General features: G+C 43.6%; 1 protein-coding gene and 2 long non-coding RNA genes across 4 annotated transcripts in view; 2 read left to right on the top strand and 1 right to left on the bottom strand.

The window, feature by feature from the left end:
- Positions 1 to 11,979, bottom strand: part of cacna1ab (calcium channel, voltage-dependent, P/Q type, alpha 1A subunit, b) — a 174,714-nt gene extending 162,735 nt beyond the window's left edge. The window contains exon 1 of the mRNA XM_037093118.1: positions 11,544 to 11,979. The gene's annotated coding sequence lies outside the window, so the exon portion shown is untranslated. The remainder of the gene's footprint in view (positions 1 to 11,543) is intronic.
- LOC119016837 lies at positions 1,932 to 4,232 on the top strand. The gene is made up of 2 exons (XR_005074271.1): positions 1,932 to 3,226; positions 3,814 to 4,232. It is a non-coding gene; the product is annotated as an uncharacterized LOC119016837 (long non-coding RNA).
- On the top strand, positions 5,499 to 11,192 carry LOC119016831. Of its 2 annotated transcripts, none has more exons than XR_005074268.1 (4): positions 5,499 to 6,930; positions 7,464 to 7,539; positions 7,714 to 7,777; positions 8,491 to 11,192. It is a non-coding gene; the product is annotated as an uncharacterized LOC119016831 (long non-coding RNA). The 2 variants fall into 2 exon arrangements; XR_005074269.1 differs by having other exon boundaries at positions 7,401 to 7,539.
- Positions 11,980 to 14,581: the final 2,602 nt, after the last annotated feature.

The raw sequence follows: 14,581 nt of genomic DNA, 5'->3' as shown, positions 1-14,581 counted from the left end.
GTTTTTTTATACAAACTCTTAGAGAACTTAGACTATTGACATTCATGTTGGGGACGGGGAGTTGATCAAACGTGTGCCCAAAAGAGATCAAATATCCAACAAAGAAGACGGAAACACCAGATCCTATTAATCCCATCCCTGATTTTTCCTCGATCAGAACGAGGAAACACTGTCCGTGTAAAAACAGCCGCTGCTACGTTGGATCCTGCCGTCCCGCCTGTGTCAGTCTGCAGAAGCCTCGTGCTTCTCCGGAAATATAGTATTCTGCATTTTGCGGCAGGGTGCAATAAATTATCGGTTGATGACATTTTCAATAACCTCGCCAAGGTGAAACGATATCACAAGGAGGAGTCTGGACGTTTGCCATCCTCGTTGCAGCTTCGGTTACCTCCCGCTGCTGTGGAAAAGTTACATCTATCAGCTGCCGCATCCCGTGTGTGTTTCCTGTAAGGTAACATGTGATATACAGCATGAACAAAGCCCCTGACATGGCACTCTGAGACGTCTGTGTGTGAGCCGCAGCAGGTGGGTCAGTTACGTCACTTGTGCCATAAAGTGAACATCTCATGTCTGCAGTGATGTCCCAGGCGGGGACGTCGAAGAGGAAATGCACCGAGCTAAATGATGTGTGAGAGTGTTTTTTCTTGGACCACTGAACTGTGAAAAGACCAGTGCACATTGATAGTGTGTGTGTGTGTGTGTGTGTGTGTTTATGTGTGTGTTGTCCAGGCTTCTTTAACCTCCCCGCTGGACTAGGTAGCTGGAGGTTTAAGATTCAATAAAAGGCGAACCATTAGGACCGCAGACGAACCACAAGTGCAGAGTTTAGGCGTGTGTCACTTAAGTTGTAAAATGAAAACATCCCAGAAAATAACAGTGATCACATGTTATGTTCTAATTTGGACGGCGAACCGCTATGACGTCCCCGATCTACGGTACAAATACGTCAACGAGAGAAGATCACCCCACCGCCGCGCTGCTGTAGAAGGATACCAAAAAAAAAAAAAAACAAAAGCTGCGTCTAATTAGCAAATGGAGATCAAGTGATTTTGGCTCGGGGAAAGCGCTATTAAATTGTGAACTGTCTCGGTGAGTCACCACACAAGCTCGGGACATGAATAAAATCAGCTGGCAACATGCTGAGACCCATTATTCTGAGAGAGGTGGCCAAAATGATGGGGCGGCGGAGGAGACGGGGGTATTACTGGAGCTTATAAATCTGAGTTAGTGATGGGCAAACACAGACAGACAGCCATGACAAAGGCAGACAAAGTAGATTTGGTAGCTAGGTGCCTCCTTTTTTTCACCACAGTACAAAGACAGGCTGCTGTCCGCCTCAGTGCTCTTCTGAACCCCCGCCTGTGTTTCGCAGTGGAAGTATTTACTTTGGGTTTCACCCAAGGGTGCCACGACACACACACACTGACTCACTCCTGCTTTCATCCCAACTGCTGCATGAAAAGCCAGAACAGAGGATGTTGTTTACTCCGCTGAGCCGCGGTACACACCATGACAACCACGCTTGATTTACGTCACACTCTGAGTGGACGGACCTGCCGGCGTCACACAGAGCGGCATGTCAACAACCAGGCGAGTGAGACTGTACATGTACAAAGATATGACTAAATTAAATTCAAGAGGCAAAACACCTGCAATTTCAGTTTATACTTAAAGCGGCTGCCAGGAACTTTCATTTGTTGTTGATTCTGGTGCCCCCTGTGGACAAAAGTGGTATGATCACCATCGCTTACTGTGAAGCAAGCAAGACGTTTTCAACACACAGCTCTTTGCAGGATATATGGTTTTGAGTTAACCAATCAGCTTGTAGCTGCGTAAGATGAATTCACCAATCCAGACAGCGTTTCTTCCTGTCGAGAGGTTAACGGTTCTTTCACAGGGTGATGATTAAAAGGGATAAAATGATCCATCGATCCAAAACAGTACTTTGGTTTCATCATCTTAAAGTTGCACCTTTATTTTGAAACGCTCACCGTGTTACCTTTTTCCCATCTTAGCACAGATCGAGCCTTAAAATTCAAACAACGAGGATATTTACTCAGCTCAGCAGTGTGGAAATATTCTGGGTTATTGGACGAGTCAACGGACAAACAGAGCAACTCACTCAGTGGTCAGCTAACTTGTTGCTCTTGCTACAGCGACAGCGATCAGTTTTCAAGAATGTCAGGCTGGGAAATCCTGCATGCTAACGGAAATTTGTTGGGAGATGCAATGACTTAAACCAGCAGTGAGTATGAAACAGTTGAAGTAAACAGTACAAATCTGATTGCTTTTGATGACGATGATGTTAACCAAGTAGTCTTTTTTTCTGGTTTGCACTTTGGCACAGCACCACAAAAACTAAACACTGCAAATTTGGGACTATGACTAAAATACTGTATATGAAAATAGAAGCAAAGCTAAAATAAATTGCCCTTGTAGCACCACACGGCCTCGCTGCAGGGTCGTGGTGTTGTCAGCCTGTCTAACAGTAACACCACATTAGGCTTGGCGAACATCCTCGCTGTCAAACAGCGCGCACACCGAGCCTCTCCAGAGGAACGGGCTGAGATTAAATGTCAGGCAGCCGCTCTGCTGGCTGATGGGAGGTGGAAGACAGCCGCAGCCCCTGAGCGTCTCCAGTGGCGTTAGACAGAAAGAGAGTGAGACAGTGAAGATCCTGTAGTGACTCTGGTCATCTCAGCTCTGAAGGCTAAGAAAGGTTCACAGCTCCCCTCCAACGGCTGGACGTCCCGGCCGGCTCGTCCTTGTTTAGCACACTTGACTTTTTTTCCAGACGACTCGTGGCAGGTGGACGAGGAGGAGCGGGAGAAAACAGCCTTCAAGACGAGCTCGTAGCAGCGACGTACATTGGGGCCTCAACAGTTCTTTGAACGCATCACGGAGCTGGTCGTCGGGGTGTCACGTCTACATGTTGTGTTTTGACGTTGCGGCCTCCGTTACACCTTCAGGATTTTGCTGTGTTTCAAGCGTTCCGGCTTTGTTTCTCTCTGTTATCTGTGTTCATGGATATGACGTGATGGTCTTTTCGGCTTGTTGTTTTAGTTGCCTGGGGAATCGCTTTTATTTGCCTTGTGCAGCGAGGTGACGCCTTGTTTTACTGCCACTGTCGTCCCTCTGCTGCTGCAGGGTGGAGTCGAGGCGGAGGAGGACGTTCACCGGATCATTCGTAGCTTCCACCATCATTTTGTTTTTTTGCATATTGGCTGTAAGTTTATTATTACAGTGTTTATTGTGGAGACAAATATTTGCACAAAAGTGAGGCATTTATGGAAGACTGAAACTACCAGCAAAAATATAATTAAATGCACCAGAAATAGCACTTCATTAATTTATTTCTTGAATATTTATGTATGTAATTATTTCTAATATTTTGTAATATGCAAGGGAAAAAGAATACTGACATAAATACTGAAATAAATAAAATTAAAAATGTATTAATGGATCAATAAAATCGTACACTTAAAATAAATGTAGGCATTAATTAATTGTTGATAATTCTTGCATTTATTTAACTTTGAATTGATTCTGTTGTTTGTATTTCTTTCTTATATTTAGAAAAAAATATATAAACGTAAATAAATAAACTTATAAATTGATAAATGGATCAATAAAATGCTTAATGAGATGGGAGAGTAAATAAAAAAGAGGGATTCATACAAATTTAAATACTAACAGAAGCTAATTTAAGCAGAAGTATAAATTCATGTCACATTTGATAAAATAATTAAATATCATATAGTTTATTTATTGAGCATATTATGTTTGTTATTTATTTGTCTTTTATTTTGTCAGTTTCAGTCCTCCACAGACATCGTGATCAAAACATTTTGACACATCAACACTGACAGGATTGTGAGTGAGTAGTGAGCAGAGGCGTGATCGTGCAGGTGAAGGTGTAATCACCTGTGTGGGTCGACCACTGCTGCATTTAGATCTAATTGTAGTGAAGATTATAATCGTCCAACATGTTCCTGTGTGTCTGCTCCCTGTGACTTCATCTTTTCTCCTTTGTTTTCATGTTAAAGCTGTCTGGATTCTCCTTGTTGCCTGTTTGTTTCGTGTCTTTTTAGTTCTTGCATCTTGGATTTTTTTGTGCGACAGCTGTCATTATAAAAGCTCACTTTCTGTTGTTCTACCTGCCGGCCTGTGTTTGGGAACTGTGATAATTACTGAGAGGCAAACAAAGACACCTAATAAAGTCTGAAAATGTATTTCCATCAGTGTTATTCGTGTGAATTTGTCTCTGCCACATTCACACAACCCATTAGGATGTCACCTTGTCACTCACCTGCTTTGTGGTCGACAGTGTGAGAAGGATATTTAAAATCTCCTCCTCTATATTTCTGAGGACAGCAGGAAGTATAGTAGACTGTTGTTGACAAAAGGTGTTTTTCCACAGCGGCCGGATGGACGTCTGCTGATTATTTACTTTAGTTTAGTTTGGGTGATACATTTTCTGTTTCTCTGTAGGTGTTTAGGATCAAATTCTGTCTGAAAACGGTGGTTAACATTCGAACACGTTTCCTTGAGACAACGTGAAACTCTGAGGTACGTTTTCACTCGTTTGGTGGATGAAACGCACCATATTTTTAATAAAGCGTGCACAATAAAACATTTGGTATCCAACACAGCACCAGTGTTTCCCTATGAACAGGGCTTGGCAATGTAAAGATATTATATCATTGTTGATATATGAGACTATTTTTTATCTCATGTATATCTCAGATTTTGGATTTTGTTATATTGATGGAACATAAATGCTGTTTTTTTTCTTGCTTTTAAAGGCTACAAGCGATGACACTTTCTCAACTTACCAGATGTTTTCTACTGTTTTCTAATGTTCTAATACTTGCATTTACCCACTTCGTCATCATATCCCCGTTATTGCATCATAAAAATCTGTAATTTCAGGCCCGTATCGCCCAGATCTACCCATAAATAAATGTTTTGCTGCAATATGTCAGCACTGAACGAGCCTGAGTGGAGTTTATAAGGAGCTGGATGTTGTTTCTGTGGTTCTCTCATGTTGATGCACAGTGAGACAGTCGTTGTGTCCTAATCCAGGAGCTGCAGCCTTCGCAGGCGCCTCCGTCGTAGAGACCTTCGAATGCCACATAAATGGGATGGTCTAGCCTTCGGAGTATTTCCTGCCGTTACCCTTACGTCACAATTTCTGCCACCCAGGCCCACGAAAGTAAGAGTGGAAAGACGAGTAGAAAGTAAAAATATTTTACCTAGAGCAATATTTGATTGTCGTTTTAGTCCTGCTGAAGAGAAAAAGTGGCGCCAGCTGGTATATTTCTGGTTAAGGCAGCACTGTGGGGAGGTAAACCTGTATTGTGAACCCACAGTAATGTTCTAATTATCATCATTACTAAATCTGCGCCATTTGATTTCGCCATTGTAATTTTTTTATCAGGGACTGAGCAGCGGCACGCGAAGAAGAATTGGGATATGTGAGGCCATGAAGGATCGTAGCAGTGCGTCCTCCAAAACAAAGAGGGAAGAGAAGGAGCATTTGAAGGAGCCTTCCTGAAACGTTGTGTCATAATCGGCCTTCAAACGCGTCCTTTAAAGGATTCAGCTCCTTCAGCTAATGACTGTCCACCAAACTTCTGTACTTAGAGACGAAGAAAATGAAGCGTGGTACAAAAGCTTTTGCAACCAACACTGAAGATGCATCTTCTGTTGTTTCTCAAATCTGAGGGTAATAAATGTTATCTGATAATACGAGAGGAAATCGTTCTAATAGAAAAGTTTTTAAAAAATTGATTCAAGAGAGAAGTAGTGAGGAAAGTAGACTCAGACACTAAAGGCTACAAACTACACAAACTTTTTACATATCACTCACTTCTTTCTCTCTCAAAACTTGGCGCTGACTTACTTCGAAATTCAAGATATTAACAAGTCGGCGACCTTAAAGGGGCATTATGTTGTTTTGGAGATGAAATCTATAATGTTAATGAGGTTATGAGCACAAACTGTCTCCATCAGTGAACAAACAAGCTGCTCTCAGAGGAAAATAAGGTCTTCAGAACACTGTTCGGAGCTAGAACAGTGGCAGGGTCCGCCACATATGAACAGAGCACAACAACATGAAGTTGTGTTTTCCTTTAAGGTCAGTTTGCTTGTTTATTTAGTTTGTTTGGGCAGAAAAGTTGGTCAGTGGAGGGAGAAGGAAAGCCTGACGCTGGAGTAAATTAGCGAGCTCACCCGGGTGTGTTTAAATGGCAGCTGGAGGCGATAAATAACCGCGACTATTGCAGAGTCCAGTTGACGCGCGACTAAATGCTGATTCACGTTACAGACAGAAAAAAGCCAAACGTCAGCTGGTGTTAGTGGAGGTTTTCTTTTGGCCGAGTGTCCACTTCTACTACAACCCCCCCCAAAAAAATAAGTGTGATGGTCTGAAGTTTTTTCAGCGCCTGGCGGTGGTTGAGACCGGTTCAAACCATCCACTGCTTCGTCTGTCCAGAGCAAACATCAACATTGTGCTGCGGACGTCACCGACAATAGAAACAAGCCTCTGGTATCAGTTGTCACATCACTCATATTTAATATAGGCCACCATGGCACTGACTGGATCACATCCTGTCAGATGACGCGACTGGACGCACCACACCCACTATCTGCACCGTCCATCGCTCTTTAACGTCTTTGTGTGTCTTGTTTATCTCCATTTGTCCCGGTTGTTGCTGGACATTGTTGACTTTTCATCTTTGGCAGCCTCTGCTTATTGTTGGATCAGTTTGACAGCTACACGCTCTGACAAGCGCCACTGTTTTGTCTCATGCCAATAAAGCTCTCTCTCTCTCTCTCTCTTTCTCTCTCGTCGGCGGGAGTTTGAAGCCGACAAACAAAGAGGGACGGAGATCGCCGAGGTTTGGAGAGATGACCCAGAAGCAACAGGTAAGAGTGCAGGTGTGAGCTCGCGGTTGGTAAACACGGCTGTCATAACGACTCTGGTCAGTTTCTACGACGGGCGGTGAAGCAGGAGGAAAACCTGCGCCCTGTGAAGATTCGGTAACGTTTAGATCTGGTGATGTTACGTCGATGTCGGCCTCAGGCCGAAATAGTAAAAGGAACAGAGAATACTTTTGGCCACGAGAGCAGGGTAGTGCTTTGGAGAGGTCTGTTTATAGAGATTTTACATAACTCCAGCTGTAGCTGAATGTGTCCAATAATAGCCTCGGTGTGTTAGCGTGACCTTGACTCCTTCAGGAGAAGCATGGAGGCATGTTTTATTCCTCGGCTGCAGTCGGAGACGAGTCAGTCCGACCCCCATCCCGTCAGAGGTATTGAGTTTTAGTTAGGGGTCAATACTTCGAGTCAACAAGTGCACAGAATTATCACTTCTCCCTCTCTTTTCCCCTTTAAAGGACTTTCTGTCCAAAACTCTTAGTGAGCCGGGAGTCATCAAATCAATGCTCAGTGTTTTTCAGACCTGCGCAGCGAGCCGCTGGAGGATCTGAAGAAGTTCAAACGCTCCCCTGTGTCCGCCCACGGCGGCTGAGGAAGGTAAGACAAACCTTACGCAACGTCTTATCTGGAAACGTTATGATGCTGGGAGGTTAATTCAGGCAGCGGTTACGTGGCTGCAGTCGTGTTTGGTGCTTCTGCTGTTACTAATTTAAGCCCCATAATGAAGCTCACCCACACCTCGTCCTGACATGTTTTATATACATCGTCCAGGTTTACTGCTGGTGTGGAGGTGACGAGCTGCTTCTGATTAACCTGACTGACGTTAGCTTTTGAGGTAAGTTATCGTTTGCCAGCCTTGTGTCTAGTTGGTGGACAGTTTACTTAACTTTTACTTCTGACAGCTGCTCAATCTCCTCCCAGATATCATCCTGTCTTATGTTATCCTTATGAAGAGAGGCAGCTGTGGATCAGACTGTATAAGAGAAATTAACCAAACTCAGGGTTTTTTAAGCAGTTTGTGTTTGTTTCTCTTGTGAGGACGCAGTTCGAGCCTGCCGTTGTTCTTCTATTCACTTTTGCAGCTTTCTTATAAAGTGGAGGCCAAACTCTGGACTGTTCATGAGAGTTATACAGTTTTCTAAATGTTGTGTAAACCATTAAACGGACAACAGAAAGGAGCCGTCTATAACTTCAACTAGTCTTTTTAAAAAGATATTAACTGCAGCTTCCAGAGTCAGCATCTTTATAGAGTTAACGTTAAGTTAACGTTGTGAAATGGTCGCAGTTTGCTTTGATTAGGGTGCCAAACTACGAAGTTAGGTTTAGGAGAAGGTCACAGTTCAGGTTCTGGTTAAAATAAGTCTGTTAGTTAAGTTTACGTTACTTAGATTAATTCAAAATACATCAATGTTGACTTGTGGTTTCACCCGCTGCATGATCTGAGGTCTCCCTGGATGAAAATCCACTCCATCCTCCTCCGTACGTGGACTTGTGTGCTCCTCATACTTTGTCAGCTGACTTCCTTCTCTTCTTTGCTCCCCATCACAGTTACAACAGCTACTAAAAGGTCGCCAGCAACCAATAAACGTGAATACGGGTCATAAAAAGCTTCTTGCATGGACATATGGCTGTTTTTCTGAAGAAGAAGAAAGGGAAGAATGGACTCGTGCTGATCTTGATCCTGAAGTCTGCTGGATGTTTAAACTGGAAACTGTTTGCTGACACATGGTGATCGTGTGTGTCAGGGTTGTATTTACAGGTTGTTCGAGTGAAAATGTTCTTTACTAGAGTACATCGCTGATTATTAATAACCTGCTGCTCTTAATGTTTGCGTTTCATATTTAAACATTCAGCTGTTTTCCTGCTTTAAAGGCGACTCACAAAGACTTTCAGGGCTTCGTTATCCCTGATCCACTGAACAGGGAAATAATAAAGAGTCCAAAGGTCTCAGTCTGAGCAGGCTACGCTAAATAAACCGCCGTCCGTCCTCTGTAGGTCCTTTATCAACAGTGACTGAGCAAAGGCAAACACAGTTATTATTACATTGAGATGAAGAAGCTCCGGGTCCTGAGAGGCTCGAGCCTCGTCCGTCGCTCAAACGTCAAGTCGTATGATGTAAAATCTCAGTAATCAGTCCGATGGAGGAGGAGGCCTGACGAGGAGTTAAACTATCAGACTCAAACCTTTTAATGACTCCAGAATCGCCAAAACTAATTTTCATTAGGCACATTTGAAAGGCTAATTAGGTTTTTTCTTTTTTTGTTTTTATTTTACTCCTACGCTGCAAATTCGGATGAAACTGGCCACAAATCGAATCTCGTCCTTGCAAATTACAATTGTTGGTTTACTGGAGGATGTTAAAACTCAGACTGCAGTATCTCAAACACCAGCTGTCCAGTGTTCACATATTTAGAATTTTTAGCGATGTAGAAAAACTCACCGACTGTCTGTGATTAAAATTTCTAAACTTGAAAATCCATTCAAGGATGGATTCCTCATTGACTTCTGAATGTTTTACTGCTTAATATTAGCAATTGTTGTTGAGCAGTAGAGACTTTATAAGAGAGGAGACAAACCACTGACAGCAGTTTCTAATTGAAAGGTGAGAGATCAGAGATGGACGTAAGCTGGAAATCCCAGCAGATGAACCAGGGAACGTATCAGCTAATCTTGTTGTTGCACCGACACGAGAACATGTTGAGTTGAGATTCACAGCAGTTTAAACCCATTTGGGCCATTTTTTTTCAAGTGCTTAAGTTTGACTGAGCCATAAAACATGTTTGTCTCATGAAACCATTGTGTATTCGTAGTAGAAATGTAACCAAGTGGGGGAAAGTCGACAAACTTTCCCAGTGATCGTTGAAGGTGAAGTCTTCTCTTTCACTGAGATGGCAGCTTGGTGCCAGAACGACTATCTGGGGGCTTCGCCAAGATGGCTACCAAGTGGTAAGTCTTTTGTCTAAAAGGACTTTGTTGTGTATTCATCACCGACTACTCACTAACTTTTAGCCAATTGCAGATCTGCCGTATCTGATCCAACTTTGAGATGCTGTCGATCGGCCAAATGTGTCATTTGTGTTGATTGATGGATCATTTTTTGGAGAACTGAAGCAAAGATGGACCAAAAATCATGAAAAACAAAGCGTTTAAAATGCAGGAACGATGCCCAGATGGATGATTTGCCTGTTTGTCAACCAAACTTCAGTTTATTTATCAAATAATGACAATAAATTAACAATCAGCCATCTATTATTTATTCAGTGTATGACTAAACACCAAATGAAATCACGCTGACTTTGTGTGTGTCTGAAAACATTTAAACTGGAATTAGACAATGTTAACAAAGTAATGGGTTTAATGTATTGGTTCCCTATCAGCCTCACTGTCCCTGTCCACATTACAGCATTACATTGTCTTTCCCGATCACCGTCCTCCGGAAACTCTACACTGCAAAAGACAGACGAGGAGGTGATAGAAACCGAAGTAAAACAAGACTGAACGGACGAGCGTTCACTCGATGAAGCGCTCCGGTGTTGTGTTGTCAAAGCACGTTCCCCGGCTGGTTCGTGTTTCGTCTCACCACCGTCGTTCTTTCAACTAAGATCAGCGAGCGACAAAACCTGCGTACGTATTAATACACCAGTTTCGTAGCGCTGAGGTCGGGATTTAGAGGTCAAATCTGGATCCTTGTTTCTTTTGCGGGCCAGGCTGCTAACGGTCGCCATGGTAACACCATCAGGAAACTTTGAAGTCGTCTGTTTCATCATAGTAACAAAGTTTGAAGTTTCATTGCACACTGAGACAACTGAGGGCTCATTTATGCTTAACGTCGAATACCGATGGAGCCTTCAGTCCGCAGTCTGCTTTCATTTCGTCCGTTTCTCTGCACATTTTCCTCCGGTACCTCCGATAGTCGGGGGAAAGAAAGGGGGGGAACTTCATGAGGAGAGGTTTCTTTGTATTGGTGAGAAAATGTTACTTTCAGGCACAGAGACGAAGTCTGAATGGTGACGAAGGACAAGTGGAGGTCTGTGAGCGACTGATTTGACTCTGAGCGGCGCCCTCTAGTGGATCTGGTGCCAACGTGAAGGACACGCAGAAGTTTGAAGGTCATATATTGTTTTACACTCACAAGTGACCTCCTGCTATTAAACATTAACATTATTAAACGATTACTTGATTTGTCGTCATCTACAGCTGTTTTCTTATTTATTCAGCTTGAGTCATTTTTTTTAATGAATAAAAATGTTAGAAATTATCTGATTCAGATTCTTAAATGTGAATATTTTCTGGTTTCTTTCCTCTTCTGTGACAATAAACTGAATATATTTGGGTTGTGGAGAAAACAAGACAGTACAGGATGTCCTGTTCGGCAAATTAACATTTTACACCATTTTCTGCCATTTTCCCTATTAGACAACTGATCAATATATCGATAAAATGGCTCATCCACAGATTTGGGTGATCTACTGCAGCTGCAGCCCCAAAAAACACCTGTCCATTTCATTTCATTTCTTTTTTTCTTTCAAATAATCAATGAAATTAACAAAGTTTGAGTGAATTTACCCTCCAACCCCTCTGCTGCGCGCAGCCCAGCTCACCTGTCTGTCAGGTGCTCTGCTGTCCGGCTGGTACCAAGCCTGCGGGCTCCGGGGACTCCAGACCCGCCCACCGGCTCTCCGGTGTCCCCGACCTGCTCACCTGTCGGGCGGAGGCGGCTGGAGACCGGTCGGCGGCGCTGGGAGGACTGGAGGAGCGGACACGGAGCGGTAGCGTATCCAGCAGCGGAGGGGAGGAAAACTCCATCTTTCACATCCAGAACATCCCGACCCAAGTGATGTCCGCCGGGCAATGAACGTCACTGCGGTGTCACAGGCGGGGATCCGGTGCAGTGTTCTGTTCGGTGGCACTGAGCTGAGATCAGTCAGCGGGTCCAGTCTGCTGCGGAGGTCCGCTGCTCTGTGGATCTGTAGAGGACGTTTCTGTGCGCTGCTGCTGCTCCTCATCCGCCACTCCGGACTCTCTCTCTCTCTCTCTCTCTCTCTCTCTCTCTCTCTCTCTCTCTCTCTCTCTCTCTGTCCTCCTCCCCCTCCAGCATCCACCCTCCTCATCTGTCTCTCCTCCTCCTCCTCCTCCTCCATCTTTAGGTCTCCCTCTCTCCTTCTCGTGTCACCCTCACACATGTCAGATGAGCTTCATTCAGAGGTTGTAGGTGTCTGCAAAAAAAAAAGTACAAAGAGTACTTTTGCTGATGAGCATGCAGACTTACTCAGTATGAGCTCATACACAGAGTTATAGGCACCGATTTATAATATAAGGTACAAATCATGCACTGATGCATCCCTCATTATGATTTAATCTATTCGTTAATGCACAATGTATAATATATTCCTGTTGGTAACATGTGATGAAGTTAAAGCATTGTAATATTTACTACATTAATGAGGTAATAAAACAAACTCAGACATACTTGTTATTTCCATAAGTGAATAAACAAGATGTTCTCAGAGGAAAATAAGAAATAAGGTCAAAGTACTCTGTTCCAAGGTTGTAAAGGTGGCAGGGTCCGCCACACATGTATGAACGAAATAAAATAAAAGCAGTATGAAGTTGTTCTGTCCTTAAAAGCGGCACTGTGTAGTTTAGGAGAATAAATTAAAACTCAGAATTTTAATTTTTACATTATCAATGAGGTAATAACACAAACTCAAACATATTTATTATTTCCAGGTGTCAATAAATAAGCCGAAAAACCAGAACATTGTTTGAAGCTAGTCAGGTGGCGGGGTCCGCCACATTGCGTTGTCCTTTAAGGTCAGTTTGTGTATTTAGTTTATTCAGTCGTGAAAAGAAAGACAGTTTGTTGGTTCAGTTTGTTCAGGCAGAAAGAAAAAACAATCAGCCAATGAAGATCTCAAAATGTCTTCACCAAAACTAAGAGTCACCTCTAACTGCTGCCAGGTGTAGCTGTTGTTAGCTAGTTAGCTCAGTTAGCTGTGCAGCTAGCGGTACAGAATGGGAGTTGTGGAGCACCAGGGAAGAGTTTAGAGCAGAAGCTCGAATCAAATCCACGTCGGGGTTTTTCCAGGCTGCAGAGACTTGGATCAGGCTACATGAGCTGTGAGGAGTCATTTCATGTTTTTATTTTCATGCAGCTGTTCTACATTTTTTTTTGCTGTGAAGCTCCAGAAGAAGAAGAAGAAGAAGAAGAAGAAGAAGAAGAAGAAGAGCCGAAACTTCCCCAGACTTTCCGTCGACGTGGAGGTGAGCAGATAATGGAGCCAAAGTGGAGCGACTGTTCTTCAGGCTTCTCCCTCTCTCTCAGTTCTTCAGCTCTCCCCTCCATTCTCAGCTGTGTGTCTTTAAGAGAGACAGAAAAGGAGATTAAGAGGTCGATAGAGAAATATTGAGATCATTTTAATCCACTAGGAAGAAGCTGCAGGACCAATGTCACTGTGTTCCTGCTGCGCTGCCGCCTGAAGCCTCCGAATACCACAACACTGCTGATGCTCACTAACATCTGAATGTGTTAGCGTTTCTGTACGGCTCTTAAGTCTTTGTGTATCGTGTTGTGTATCTCTATTGTGTGAGTGTGTGTGTCTGGGGAAAAAGCCTCACGACGTAGGAAGTCAGACTCAGCATCTTCCCACCAACAGTGCCAGTGTTCACATCCAATAATAACACCTTGCTCCTGAAAATTAAAGCCTGTAGCCATACATACACCTTCTTTCTCACAAACACACACACACACACACACACACATGCACACACACACACACACACACACACATTCTCGCTTTCTCTCTCTCTCTCACACACACACACGCACACACACACACACATGCACACACACACACACACACACACACATTCTCGCTTTCTCTCTCTCTCTCACACACACACACACACACACAGGGGATTCAAACATTGCAGAGGTGCAACACAGTTTAACCTCATTTAAGGACAGAAACAACCTGGCTGTTATACCGCAGAGACTCACTGGGGATCAGGAAACATGCACACACACACACACACACACACACACACACACACACACACACAGAACACACAGGCAGAAGTACACACACTCACAAATGACACAGGCTGCAGTGTACAGGAGCCACAGTGCAGATGGGATCTGGTACAGTAAACACTCCAGATCTTCGACGGCGTTATAATAATACTGACAGAGAGTCACAGGAGAGACGCCGGCTGAAGGTTAAACTCCTGCCTTGGCTCTGAAGCAGCGTCTCAAGCTGGTTGTGTCCCACTTCAGGAGAGAGCGGGCTGAATGGTCGCTTGAATTAGTCGTTGTTGATGCTTTTTCACTCTTGACCCCTGTTAAGTCACAGAGGTCAGTGATTTGATTTGACTGGGCTGCTGTTCTGTGTTGAGCTGTAATGTCATGTCACTAAAATGCTTTTTGTTTGAGTAATTTTCCAGATAAACAAACAGTTTATAATCCATCATACAGGGGAAATTAATCAATCAATTTTGCTCAAAGGGGAAGTTGACCTGTATGAAGATTTGGTCATTATCTACTGACCGTCATCCTGATGGAGAACTGAACGCTGCGTAGTCTCAGCCCCAGAGATTTGAAAAGTCATCATTACGTCCTCGACGTGTGAGGAAACGTGCA

This window comes from Acanthopagrus latus, chromosome 1, assembly GCF_904848185.1.
Source record: "Acanthopagrus latus isolate v.2019 chromosome 1, fAcaLat1.1, whole genome shotgun sequence".
NCBI classification, from domain to species: domain Eukaryota; kingdom Metazoa; phylum Chordata; class Actinopteri; order Spariformes; family Sparidae; genus Acanthopagrus; species Acanthopagrus latus.
This window is presented reverse-complemented; position numbering and strand designations above follow the sequence as displayed.